Raw genomic sequence first — 14215 nt, 5'->3', positions numbered from 1 at the left:
GAAAATGAAAGTAGATACTTTCACCCAAGCTTTGTCTTTTATAAGAAGGAGAAGCAATAATTAAATAATACCATAGATGTGGGGAAACATGGATGGATAGTAAATGAACTCTCAGTAGTCATTATCTCTGAAATGAGAGAGACAGTCAATCATGGTTGTGGTTTTTTATAAAACTTCCCCTTAAGTTTTTAAAACGAAGGAAAAAGGTTCGGCTTAGTTGTTAGGAAAAATAGATAGTAATAAATAGCTAAATGTGAAACCACAGATCATCTTCGCCTACAAAAAAAAAAAAAATGCAATGCAGAGGTTATTCTCCAGTGTGACTTACCAGCTCCACAAATCCATTCAGATGAAAGCACTGTTCAGTCAAAGCAGCCTGAGGACACACTTTGCTGGGTGCTTACCCCTGCTCCCGAAGCATCCAGGTCTGCTCGGGTTCTCAGGTCAATACGGTCACAAGTGCACACGTTTTCTATTAAAATGACAGTGTGGAAGCTGCCACTTTCCTTCCACAAACATGCAAACCTTGTTGGCTCTTTTGGATTTGGTCTCTTCTAGATTTAGTTCTATGCGAATGTCCCTTTAGAATTTCACCTATTCTAACAAAACAATAAATGCAGTATTTCATCTGCTTTATTCCCTTATGCATTGTATGCTCATCTGATGTCAAGTGTTCATGGGACAGCTTCAGGATATGTCACTCAACATAGCACAGTTTCCTTTGCCACATTCTTTAGATGTGACTCTTCAGATCACTTTTTTTTTTTTCGGTGAGCTGTTTTCAACAGCTTTATACAGAAAAATTTTGGTGGATTGAATAATTTCTTAAGAGATATTTCTAGAAATAGAATTGTCAAGTCAAAGAGAGCAAACATTTTTATGGCCCATATACACCATATTAAATTCCCTAGCCCAGGATGTCCCTACAGGGCACAGAAGAACATACAGTGCTTCACTCTGCCAACATCTTGCTAGTCCTGGCTGTATTTTAACTAGATGGTAAACATGCCATCTTGCTTTAATTTGCACTGCTTTGATTACAAGTAATGTTTTAGTGGTTTTCCATATGTTTGTTAACAAGCTGCATGTTTTCCTGTGATTTGTTTTATCATGTTCTTTACACACTTATACACTGGAAAAGATCAGTATATTTAATTCTCTCTAAACTGTTTGCCATGCTTCTATTACAATTTCCCTCCTTAATGACTAACATTAACTCCCATGTAAAGCAATACTACCAATGACATTTTGGATCTACATAATACTACACACACACACAAACACATGTTGTGGCTAATTATATTTGATGTTAATTCCGTTCTCCTGTGAGTGGCTTTGAACAAAGAATGAGTCAGCACTCAGGTGATTTCCTGTAAACCACCTCCCATCTTAATTTGTAAAATAAAGGAGAGCTGATGATTGGGCAGATAAAAGGGAAGGTGGGGTAGAAGGTGAGAGGGGGAGAAGAAGGAGAAAATGAAAGAGGGAGAGGACTCAGAAGAAGAGGAAGAAGAAAAGCAGAACAGAAGCACATGGCCTGGAGAAACCGAAAGTTCTAAGGGGTCTCATAGATGTGGAAGATGGTAGTGTAGCAGTAGATCTGCCCAATCTAGGCACACAGCATGTATTCATTTTAACTGACTCATGTTTTCATTGCCAGGGCATATGTGGGTTGGAGATTTACCACAACTAAATGGTGCCCAACATATTAATTTGAACTCAACTAACCTGAGATTGAGATAAAGGTTCAGAACTGGATAGGGAATATTAGTTACTGACTCCAAGTAGAGAGAGCAGTGATAATCACCTGCTATGAACAGATATTAATTAAGAGAAGTCTGTGGCTCTAGGTAGAGAGCATAACAGATAGATATTATAATAGGTATTAATTAAATAAATGTCTGTGGCTCCTGGTAGAGAGCACAACAGACAGGGTGGCTGCTCTAGGCAGAGAGCTCATTAATTATGGGAAATTTTACCTGCTGTTCAGAACCAGATAGGGAATATTAGTCACTGATTCCAAGTAGAGAGAGCAGTAATGATCGCCTGCTATGAATGGGTATTAATTAATAGAAGTCTGTGGTTCCAGGTAGAGAACACAACAGATAGATAGTATAACAATATGGCTGCTCTAGGTAGAGAGCTTAACAATTAAAAACTATCTGCTTCCTATAGGTAGATATTAGTGAAAGTTTAAATTAATTGCTTTAAAGATAGTATAAATATATATTGAACTAATAAGTCTTACAGGACTTATATTCTGTCTAACATGGGCTCCATGGGAATTTTGGGTTTAAATCCTGGTTTGATGAGCTGCCTCTTATAAGCAGGTATAGAAAGAAAGGGAAAAAGGAAAGAAGAGAAGAAAGGGAAGGAAAGAGGAAAGGAGAGGAGAGGAGAGGAGAGGAGAGGAGAGGAGAGGAGAGGAGAGGAGAGGAGAGGAGAGGAGAGAAGAGAAGAGAAGAGAAGAGAAGAGAAGAGAAGAGAAGAGAAGAGAAGAGAAGAGAAGAGAGAGGAAGAAAAAGGAAAAAGGAAAGGGGAGGGCAAAGGAAAGGAGAAAGGAGAGGAAAGGATAGAGGAGAAGAAAGGAGAGGAAAGAAGAAAGGAAAGGAAAATATAAGTGTGAATCAATTGTTTTAAAGATAGTATAATAAAGTCTGCAGGAGACTCATATTCTGTCTAACATGGGCTCCATGGGAATTTTGCGTTAATATCCTGACATGACAAATTAGAAAGGCCTAAATAGGCTAAAATTTGTGTGACTTTTGGGCATTGTGGTTGTTTTATTGTTCCTCTGGGACAGAGGGCAGCTATAGGTTTTCCTGGTTACTGGCTGAAGGAGATGCTGATTTGGGGAAAGGTTTTGTCTTTGTGTTTTTGGAAAAGGTGTTTAAGGTATTTGATAGAGGGAGGCCCCCTGAGAACTAGATTCCAGTGAATCAAACAAAAAGGTTATCTTGATGATACTAAAATTTTGTTTTGAGATTTATATATTACAGAATATACAGCCTTGGTGAATTTCATCATCAGGCATGCTGAGCTGACCTGCCTGAACTCCTGATGTCTAGGTTTTTCATCCGGATCCAGTCAGGACACAGACATCAGAAAGAATCTTTGGTGTGACCTTCTTAAGGCCAACAAATTCCCCCATCTTCTCTACCTTTTCCCCCCCCCCCTCCAAAAATATCTTAACACCCATATTCAGCTTGAAGAAGTTATGAAGAGTCGTCATCCCAGTCCCCTAGGCTTTGGGGCTGGGGTGGTTATTATAGGTTGTCTTTGATACTAAAAATTTTGAAGTACAAGGCTTAGACCCAGTCCTTCTATTGCTGTTATTAGAAACCGACTTGAGATGTTTAAGCCTGTGAGTTAAGGGCCAAGTAGGAAATTCATGGCTCTAAGTTTATTATAGGGTGTTTTCAGTTATTTTAATCAGAAATGGCTGAGTGTAGTTAATAGACAACAGATTACTTTACATAGATAGTTGGTTTTCAAAATGTCAGAAGCCCACAGAATGTGACGTTTAAGGTTATTTATTCAGTTGTTGTTGAGACCAGTCTGCTCCTAACAGCTTTCCCTGTCTTGGATTCAAAAAAGAAACTGAGCATCTTTGAGTTACTCCAGTTGTGGCAAAATAGCCACTAGGCAAGAATTGCCTCATTTCATCTGCAGACATAATACTGTCCAAAGAAAGGACACAATTACAGGTTAGGACAACTTGATTCTGCCAAGACATAGTAGACTAGTCCTTAATATTCCTGTTTCTCTAAATCTGTCAGAAGATCCTGGCCAGTAGTCTGAAGACTGATGCACCAATGTGTTGAAGTAAGGGACTGTCCAAGTGATCAGCGGTCTCTATAAATTGGCTAAGTTTTGGAAGCTGTGTTAGGCTTCTTATATATTTTCAGTTAATATCAGTAGTTCTTGGATTTCTGATGGGGTTGAATAACTGCATAGTCTCCTAGCCAACCCAGGCTTTTTACTTTGAGAGGAACAGATTTGAGAGGATGGTTTTCAGATGGCATTCAGTCTAAAGTCAAGAAATACCTAGGTGCAGAACTATAGTCTTTTAAGTAAGGCTAGATGACAGAGGTTCTATTTAATTAACAAAGATGATGGACTGGATGTTAGGTCTCCTGTACTTTATAAATTACAAAATAGTAATAGTTATGTTCAATTATATCTGAGATAAAATAGTCTTTTAATTGGACAGAAAGGGGGGAAATGTTGTGGATAACCCTGGGGCTAATTATATTTGATGTTAATTCCATTCTTCTGTGAGTAACGGTTGCGAACAAGGATGTGGAAGATGGCAGTGCAGCAGTAGATCTGCCCAATCTAGGTGCACAGCATGTATTCATATTAACTGAGTCATGTTTTCATTGCTGGGGCATATTTGGGTTGGAGATTTACCACGACAAACACACACACATACAAACACACACATGTGCACACTCACACATGGGGTTTAGGGGCGGTCACAACTGTTCTATTTAGAGAACCAATAAAACTTACAGTTCCCACTTTACAGAGCAGAAAGTAAAGATCCAAACCAGAGAGACTTTCAAAGCCAAATAACCTGAGGTAGGAAAGAGAGGAGCAGAACGTGCCCTTTGGTTCCAGGAGGATGGTAACTCAGTGGTTAGAGTCCAGGTCTATAATGCAGCTCTGCCTCTGCAGAGGATAAGAACTGCCATCTTCTCCAGGAAAGGCAAAAAGGTCCAGCAAAGTAATAGAGACCGGAAGCTGGGTACAGTGCCTGGCCATGGTATCAGAACTATAAATCCTTTACTCTACAAATAATTACTGATACTGCTGGGGCACTGGGGATGTACAGAGGAGCCAGAATTCAGAGTTGAAAATGGAGACCAACAGATACACAGCAAATGCTCTGTTAGACTGACAGAGCAAACACATCTACTAGTCACTGAGAGGGCTCAACTCTGGCCCTTTGATTTACCAGGGCAGAATCTGCCACTTAAGGTCAAATTCATCTTTTTGAAGTTTCACATTTGAGCACAATCCAGTTCGTCCAATCCAATGTCATCCATGAGGGGGTCACAGACCAAATGCAATGACTCTCATAAATTTTCCCACTTCTCATCCATCATGCCCTCCCTCTGTGCCCCTCCCCTGAGCAGAAAGAGTCATGCAGTTCCCGAGTGTGAGTATCTGATCTTCGCTGCCAGCAAGCCTAGCCATCCATCCCCAAGGTCTGGTTGCTTCCAAGTGGGCAGAAAGCTGCCCCCTGAGTTTCTACCCATAGGGGCAAATGGTGCTGAGAACAGCAAGAAGCAGCCTTTGGTGTTTTAGAGGTCCTGCATTGTACCTGCCCTGCCCTGAGGAACCCTAGCGGGTGTTTGAGGTTAAATGTAAGTCCTCTCCCTGTCAAAAAAAAACTGGATATGCAATGCTATCAGATCATCTGGCTTGGCAGGTAAATACCCAATACCTGGTATGAAGGAGCAGGAGAAAGCATGCATGCTGTGTGTCAGAGCAAATGCAGATGCTTCTGACTCTGGGCAAGTGATGGCCTACCCTGGACCTCAAGGCCTTGTCTCTGGGATCATACTGAAGATTTGGCTTCAAAGATTTATCATGCAAGTATCATCACTACACACATAGCTGAATTCTAGTTCTTCTGAGAGCATTCACTCCACAGAGTAATAACAGCCGCCAATTATTGTGCACTTCCCGTGTATAGGACTACTTCAAACACAGCTCACAGATCACATCAATAAATTCTTAGCATGGCCCTATTCAATCACTTAAGCAAATATTTATTGAGCTTTCCCTAGGCACTGGAGATCCTGGAATGAGCAGAACAGATGGCCTGTCCCTGCTCCGGTGAAACTTTCACTGCAGAAAAAAAATATATATATATATAAATTAACAAAATAAACAAAAAAAACCATAAAGTAAGTAGGGTTAATAAACAAAATGTACAATAAGTGATAAAGTCACACATGTTGAGGAGAAGGAGGAAGCAGAGAGGAGGTTGGGAAACAACAAACTAGGACATAGGGTTTTAGCAGTTTGATCAGGTAAGGGCTTAGTGGGAGCTATAAGCAACTCTTTGTATATTTACTATGCCACCCCACAGGGAAAGCATGACCTGCTGTGGCCAATCAGATACTAACTGATGTGATACAAGCAAAGGCTTGACACATAATAGTGCAAGGACTTGCCATCTTCTGCTCTTGTCAAAACCAATAGAATAGCCCTTAGGTGGCTGGTGTTCCTCCAGTCTACACCCAGCTAAGATGCTCAAAGCTTAGCCCATCAAGTCTGTCCTGAATACTCACACAGCAGCCTAAAGTGGTCTACGAGATGTTCATAAACTTGAGACTTGAGGTTCACTTGGTCATGAGCAACCAGCAGAGACTTTGGAGTAAAGACTCTAAGGAAGTAAGGGGACTAGGAAGCTACTCCAAGCAGAGTAGCACACATGTGTAGAGTTGCATTTGTGGGCTATTCTAACATATTCAAGGAACAGCAAGGAAACCTAGGCACCCAGAATGTACGGAGGAAAGAAGAGAATGACAGGAGAGGAGGTCAAAGAGCGGATAACCTGCCAGATCCAGTAAGACTGTAAAGACTGACTGAGCATATAACTCATCCTCCAAACCAGTACAGTGTTTAAACTGAAGTAAAATTTGCACAAAGTAAAACGCATTTCTTTCCCATGTACAGTTCCCTGAAATTGACGAATTTAGACAGTGATGTAACCAACACCATAATCAAGTTAGAGAACAGTGTTATCACACACTGAATTTCCTTCACAGCTCTGAATACTTAACTCATGTAGCCTCAGTCCAGGAAACACTGGTCAGTTTGCTGTTCCTATGGTGTGCCCGGTCCAGATTATCATGAAATTAAAGTATGAGTCCTGGGCTCTTTTAATGAGTCTGGCTCTTTTCACTCAGCATATGTGCTGTGTGTGCCCATGTGCTCTGAGTACCGATGTGATGTTTGTTCCCTTTCAATAGCGAGTGGTATTCCATTGTAAATATGTACTATTGGTTATAATCTGTTCTCCAAGAGAAGGACATTGAAATATTCCCAGCTGAGTGCTATTTTGAATATACTTATTATGCACAGTTACAAAACCAGGACACTGTTAGGGGGATGGCTCAGTCAGGAAAGAACTTGCCTTGTAAGCATAAGGACCTGAGTTTGATCCCCAAGAATTCATATTTTAAAAGCTGAATATACCTTAGGAGCCCCCAGAGACTGAACTCTAAACAAAGAGCATATGTGGACTGGACCTAGGCCCCCTGCACACACATGTAGCAGAAATGCAGCCTGGTCTTCATGCAGGCCCCCTAACAACTGGTGAGAGTGCTGTCCCTGTCTCTCACCTGCCTGTGGATCCTGGTCCTCTAACTGTGCTGCCTCATCTGGCCTCAGTGGGAGAGGATGTACCTAGTCCTACAGTGACTTGGTATGCCACCATGGATTGGTATTCAGTAGAAGGCCTCCCCCTTCTCAAAGGAGAAGGGGAGAGAAGGATGGGGAAAGGATTATAGGGGACACTGGGAAGAGGGGACACTGTGATTGGGATATAAAGTGGATAATAATTAATTAATGGGGGGAAAGCTGGGTATAGTATGCACAATTGTAACCCCAGGTTTGGGAGACAGAGACCAGCTGATCCCTGGGGCTCGCTGGCCACCCAGCCTAGCCTAGGTGATTCAGTGAGCTTCAGGCCCATAGTGCAATTCAAAACCAGTCCACAAGGTCAAGGGAGGAAGACAAAAGCAATAGCCAAAGGTCAACAAGAAGACCACAGTCCTCTGCACCTTGTATCCTACATAGAAGACAGTGCCAGGAAAGGAGGTCCAGACAGAGCCACTACTCTGCCTCCTGAGGCTGCCCTGAGGTCAGAGGCCAGAGGATGCAGCAAGGCAAGTCCTTAGTGCATCCACTTCAACCTGATTGGAGGTAACCACAGCCTCTGGGCTCTTATGTTTCCCTCAGTTCAGTAGCCATGGCTTGATTCTCCATGTATCACTGAAGGAGGCTCTACTACAGGACTCAATGTTCAGAGCCTCAGATCTCAAGAACAATTGTCAGTAACAGGGGGCTAGAGCCTAGGTAGAGAAGAACTGAGACTTCAGAGGAGCCCAGAGGTAATATCCCACAGCTGGTTCCTGTGACATCTTCCTGGAGGACAGGACCGATTCCCTCCTCGTTTAACATCTTCTCACATTCTGCTCAGCCATCTTATAAACTGTTTACAATCGCTAGGAGCATTTACAAAAAGACATACACTACATCCCAAGGATGGGAAGGACAAAGGCATCACCACCCAGGCATATTGATCACCTTCCATCTCCCCCAGCCATGTCATGGAGGAAGCAGAAAGTCATTACTAAGCATGCTGGGCCAAGTCTTGCACACTAGAAATGAATTAGTCATCCGGTGACAGCACTGACCACACACTGCAGGGTGTTCCTGGCTCTCTGGAGATATTCATTCATCATATCCTGGGCCCCAGAAGGAGAGCTCCTTCCACTGAATATTTCCTCAAGCCTGGGGCTCTCCACTGCCACCCCGGAGTCTACTCAAACTACTCGCATGCACATACACACATGCACATGCTGACAGGGCATGCTCCAGTCTAACATGGAAGTTGGCGAGAGCTCTTCTGCAATCTGCTTCTCTCACTTTCTTAGCTTTACAGAGTTAGCAAGAACAGACTTAGGGAAATATAGAACAGAGCTTGTATTAGTCAGGATTCTTTAGAGAAACAGAACTGATATTCTCTATATATTGATCTATATCCATTGACTATATATTGATCTAGGACGGGGATTTACTAGAGTGGTTTACAGGCTATGGTCCAGCTAGTCCAACAATGGCCATCAAACAATGGAAAGTCCAAGAATCCAGTGTTTTTTTCAGTCTATGAAGCTGGGTGTCTCAGCTGACCTTCAGTATATTCTGGAACCCCAAAGACCGTAATGGCAGTGATAGCAGGCAGGCACTCAGCAATCAGCAATCAGCTTCCTTTGTCCAGGTCCTTATACAGGCTGCCAGAAGAAAGTGTGGCCCAGATTAAAAGTGGATCTTCCCACCTTAGAAGATCCAGATTTAGGACAGGTCTTTCCACTTCAAATAATTTAATTTGAAAAGAAAAATTTCTCACAGGTGTACCCAGTTGCTTGGGTTTTAGTTCATTCTACATAGCAGTCAACTTGGCAACCTAGAATAGCCATCACAGGGTTCAACACTAAACCAGCAGAAAGGAGGATCTCCATGCCTTTGCAAAGTCGCCATCCAGTCCAGGGTGGACCTGGACCCACATCCTCCCACCCAACACACTTACTCTCCACGCTCACATGTCTCTAACAGCAAGGTCTCAGTACGTGTGTGGGTGCCAGGAACATAATGAGAAGACCCAACACTCTCTCCCATACCTGTGTCCCCTAATCTATCAGAAGCACAGCTCAGACTCACCAGTGTGGCTTAGTCTCATTTACAGGTTCCTGCTTCAAGGACGAGCTATGCAGGCATCTGACCACCATATTCAGTAAATCTAAAGGCCAGCCCTAGCTAGCAATATTTCACAGAAGAAGCATGGATAGCTTGGGGCCCACACATCTGAAGCAATCCTCAACCAGCTAAATGCTAAATACCATTCATGGCTTCTTCAGTGGTCTGGCCAAACCCAACCCCAGTCTTGAGGATAGTGGAGCCTCACTGTCCCTTTGGTTGCTGATTCGTGCCTACACTATACTACAGTAGGTACCACACTCAGGACTCACTGAATCCAGATGGGTATCAGAGAGTTTAATCTCCTGGGACCTATGGCAGTGCACTGAACCTGTCCACATGACCCACAACTGGAAAGCAAGCTGGAGTGCAGGTGCCTGGGATGTGAGGTGAAAATGGGAAGGGAAAAGATATATCACATAAAAGCTGGAAGCAAGCAAAGCCTACAGCAGGTGACAGGGCTTTGACAGGTCCCCTGCCTCCTCCACATGCCTGCACTCGGCTGCTGAGATGACTCTACCTGACAAATCAAACCTACCCACTCCCTACCTCATTATTTATTCACATAATTAGGTAGAGGTGGTTTTTTTTTTTTTTAAGTAGTGATTTCCAGTTGCTCTGAACATCTGGATTAAATTCTCAGCACCTTTTCCCTCAGAAAGTTGAAGGAGTGTTTTCAGTTGAATGTGCTGTGTTTTAACAAGAAATGTTATCCCAAATACCTACGAGAAACTAGGTATTTGGGATAACGCAAGGACTAGGGTAAGTTTAACATGCCCAAGAAGACAGTGGGGTGAGGGAGGATCCCATTGTCCCCAAGCTGAGAGGGGCATGATGCATGTCAACCACAAATGTGAGGGAGCTGAGGCCCAGACTCTGGATTCTCTGCCCAGGGTTCCAGTCAGCAGAGTTCAGAGGCACTCTCAGGAGCCATCCCTCTGTTCCAGAGGCCCTGCTGGTTTCTGCATCTGCTCTCCCCAGAGCCCTATGAATACATTTGCCGTGCTTGCCTCCTGTTCTCACAAAACTCCAATCTGAGTCCTGACCTTCTGAGATACAGATCTCAGTGATGGAAAGAGAATGTTCTTCAGAGAAAGCGGAGCTGGAAGGGGGCAGCCGCCACTTATCAGTGTTGTTCTGGGCATGCGGGGGCTGCATTTCCCATCCTGAACGCACTTATAAAGCCCATTCTGCATGTCGAGTACTAGGGGAGAGAGGCAGCTGTACTCCCTCTCTAGCAAAGATTAGAATCTAGTGGGCGAGACTGACAGTAGTCAAAAACTGCATATGACGGAGAGATCACTGCAGTGTGAAACATGAGCTCAAAGGAAAAGCTTGGGTACCAGTTCATATCTAGCAGGACTACAGACAGCAAGGTGTCCAGGAAAGGCTGGCCTGAGCAACCGTGGGGAGATAAACAGGACGACAGAGTTAGCAATGTGAAGAACAGCCCAGACTGACTTAGGGTCAGAAAGCCATGCGAGACAAGACTCTTCAAAGTCTTGTGTTCCAGACTGCAAACTGAAAATGGCGTCCTCTAACATTCTCATTGCAGAGCCAAGAACAGGCAGGTGCCAGTCAGCAAGGTGCTTATCCATCAAATGCAGCTCCCCACTCTGACCTTCCGACATGCTCCAGGAAACTTTAAGCAAATATTCAAAGAATATTTCAAGAATTAATTCAAAGAAAATAATAAAACGGTACCCATGCAGATTTTTACCACTGTCAAAAACAATTGATAGAAGATTGGAACAGTCATGATGTCCAATAACAGGAAACATTAGGTAAGCTACAGAACATCAATTCTTCATCTAGATGCAATCATTAAAACGACTGTTACAAAGGCTTTGAGACCACACAGGGAATGTTTAAGGCAGGATGTTAGGTTAGAAAAGCGGAGCACAAAATTGTGTCTAGGTTAAAAGTAATTACATATAAAAGCGGTGTACATGTGGTCAGAGAATAACAGAGAAAGTGGCAGGCAGTAGGCAGCTCTTCCTTACTTGGATGTGAAGTCTTGAGAGTTGGGGGAGGCGCCTGTACTGAGGGGTGGGAATAGGGAGAGGGACCTTGAGTTCAAGTTGATGCTCTATGCGGGAGCTGCACACTTAACCAAGCCACATGCCTCTCTGATTGGTGCCTATTGGTCAGATGAGGACACAGGGCAAACGGCCCATCTAAGAGGTCATGGAAGTCAGAGGGAAGTACTGAGTGCTGGCCAACAGTGTGGAGGTTCCAGGGCTAGAGGTTGGCGTCTAGGGAGAGCTTATTAGAATTGATGGGTGTGATAGGAGGGAGAATGGAGGAAAAGAGTGAAAGATACCAGAAATAAAGAGGAAAATGAACTGATGAAGGTCAGTTGAGAACTAGAGGATTTAAGACCTGGAGGCTAGAGAATATAGCTACAATATAGCTACCCACAGGCTAGGCCACACCTACATTTGGATACCCCACAGTGAATACCAACACAAATACAGCACAGGATTGCGAGCCTGGGACAAGGCATGCCTAAGTCCGAAGCTGAGCATCAGTGTTGCTGCCCAGGTGGGATGGAGTTTGTCAGTGCTCACTCCTCATCTTGCAGGTAACTCCTTCCTCAAGGCAACCCTGACACCAAACTTAAGACACAGCTCCAACTACTTCCAAGTTTGATGGCCTGAAAAACAAAGCATTCTCTGATTGGCATTCCTGGAGGCAGAGAGCCAAACAGCTAGAGCTCTGCAGGAAAGGCTTCGTGGGTATGGTGTGGTACAGGGGGCAATAATAGAAACAAGGACTCCTCCTGGAATAACCTAATAACTTTGAGGTGAATCCATCAGGTTATGTTGAGACATTAGAAGTATTCTGTTGAATCTCAGCACTAAAGGTTTTCTATCAGGGGTCATTTTACTCGGGATGGCTATGGCTAGGGGACAACAGCAAGATGGCACCACTCCTGTTAGACATTTGTTTAGGACCCACTACCCCAGTGTTTCTCAACCTTCATAATGCTGTGATCCTTAATACAGTTCCGCACGTTGTGCTGACCCACAACCATGCAGTCATTTTCATTGCTACTTCATAACTGCAATTTTGTTACTGTTATGAATAATACTGTAAATATCTGTGTTTTCCAATGCTCTTAGACAACCCCTGTGAAAGGGGCATTCCACCCGCAAAGAGCAATAGAGGAAGAAATAGCCACAATGTTTTGCCAGTGGGTGAATTCAAATGTGTGTTGTCTGTCATCTGTCTGTCTGTCTTTCTATCTTTCTGACTATGGTCTATGTGTCTGTGGTAGCTCTATGAACTACATAAAAGGCCTTAGGGAGCTAACATCCATGTGTCTTGCATCTGTCCAGGACATCAAGTTCACACTGTATGCTACCAGTTCTAGTCTGATGTGAGTAGACAGGAGTTCCACAGTCCCACACACCTTAAATAGCTACTCTGCTCACACTCTTTGCTGGAAGTGCATCCCGATAGCTATCCAGATATAATGGCCATAGTCTGAATAGTGCCCCTTAAGGTATACAACATACAGGCTTTATAAGTGTAAGTAGGAAGTCCTCCAGGACAACACCAAGACAGATTACTGCCAACCAAACCCTATACCAATCCATGTTTCTTTGCATCCCACATTCTCAAGAACAACAACAAGTAAGATGAGGGTTTTTTTTTTTTTAAACTACCTATTGAATTTAGAGGATACCACAATGAAAGACACAAAAAGTTATGACCTGTGACAAACCTTAACAAATGCTAGCTGTCATGGATGCCTGGTAGGAATGACGCTTCAGTCAGCAAAGGTCCTGTGGTTCTTCTCTGGGGCTGGACACTTCTATGTGAGAAGGCACTGACATATGCATGAATATATACTCATGGATACAAACATGCATATTATACTATATGCCTGAGACTCCTCAGCTGTGAAAACAAGATCGAAAACAGGATTTCTCCCAGGTGAGGCAGAAAAGGCATGTACAGAGCCTATCACAGAGTAAGCACCTCACCCTCACGGCTACTGCCTTCATCCACTGGAGCCATCCCATCCATGGTACCCTACTCTGCCCACCCACCATGTGCTCTCTGCACCTGTACACATGCAAATACACAACCCAACCCTATACTCGATGCTCTGATTCCCAACCCGCAAGAAGTACAGAGCACAGAAATATGGCCCAGTGTATCGGTTAGTTGTTGCCAAAATAATGCTGCATAGCAAGCCTCCCAAAACACAGCAGCTGAAACAAACTTCGTGTCTTCTGAGATGTGTGGATGGTTGAATCAGGTCAGTTTCTCTCTGTAGGTGTGTGGCTCAGCTCAGTGGCTCTTCTTTGTCCTCATGTTTCTCATTCTCCTTGGATCAACGAGTTTTCAAAGATGAGTTCCTTCTCTTCCTAAAGATGAAAATCATAGAAACTCCAGAAGAGAGACAGAAACACCCAGAATCTCCTGTGACCCAAGCTCAGAATTGGTATATTATTATCTCTGTGTCCACACCATTAGCAAGTCACATGGCCAATCCCAAAGCCAAAGGGACAAGGAACTATATTCCACCTGCCCAGAGACCACATCCAGGGTCTGGTAAAGGATGACATGAACAAGTGGGGGTAAGCATTCAGTGGGCCACAGCCCCCCTTCACCCGTAAAGATGTTCTAGAACATCTGCAGCTCATGCAGATTAGCTCCAGTCTCTAACCTCCTCTGGACTCAGACCTTCCTCAGCCTCTCTATA

The 14215-nt window shown here is 43.6% G+C and overlaps 1 protein-coding gene across 5 annotated transcripts in view; it reads right to left on the bottom strand.

Annotated features, from left to right (window-relative positions):
• Positions 1 to 14215, bottom strand: part of Grid1 (glutamate receptor, ionotropic, delta 1) — a 763385-nt gene that overhangs the window by 523295 nt on the left and 225875 nt on the right. The window contains exon 1 of one of the 5 annotated variants that reach the window (XM_006518567.4): positions 13229 to 13806. The exons of the other annotated variants lie outside the window; for them this stretch is intronic. The gene's annotated coding sequence lies outside the window, so the exon portion shown is untranslated. Of the gene's footprint in view, positions 1 to 13228; positions 13807 to 14215 lie in introns of those variants that run through there. 5 annotated transcript variants of the gene reach the window in all.

This window comes from Mus musculus, chromosome 14 (assembly GCF_000001635.26).
Source record: "Mus musculus strain C57BL/6J chromosome 14, GRCm38.p6 C57BL/6J".
NCBI lineage: Eukaryota > Metazoa > Chordata > Mammalia > Rodentia > Muridae > Mus > Mus musculus.
The sequence above is the reverse complement of the archived record's forward strand: the minus strand, read 5'-3'. Positions and strand labels throughout refer to the sequence as shown.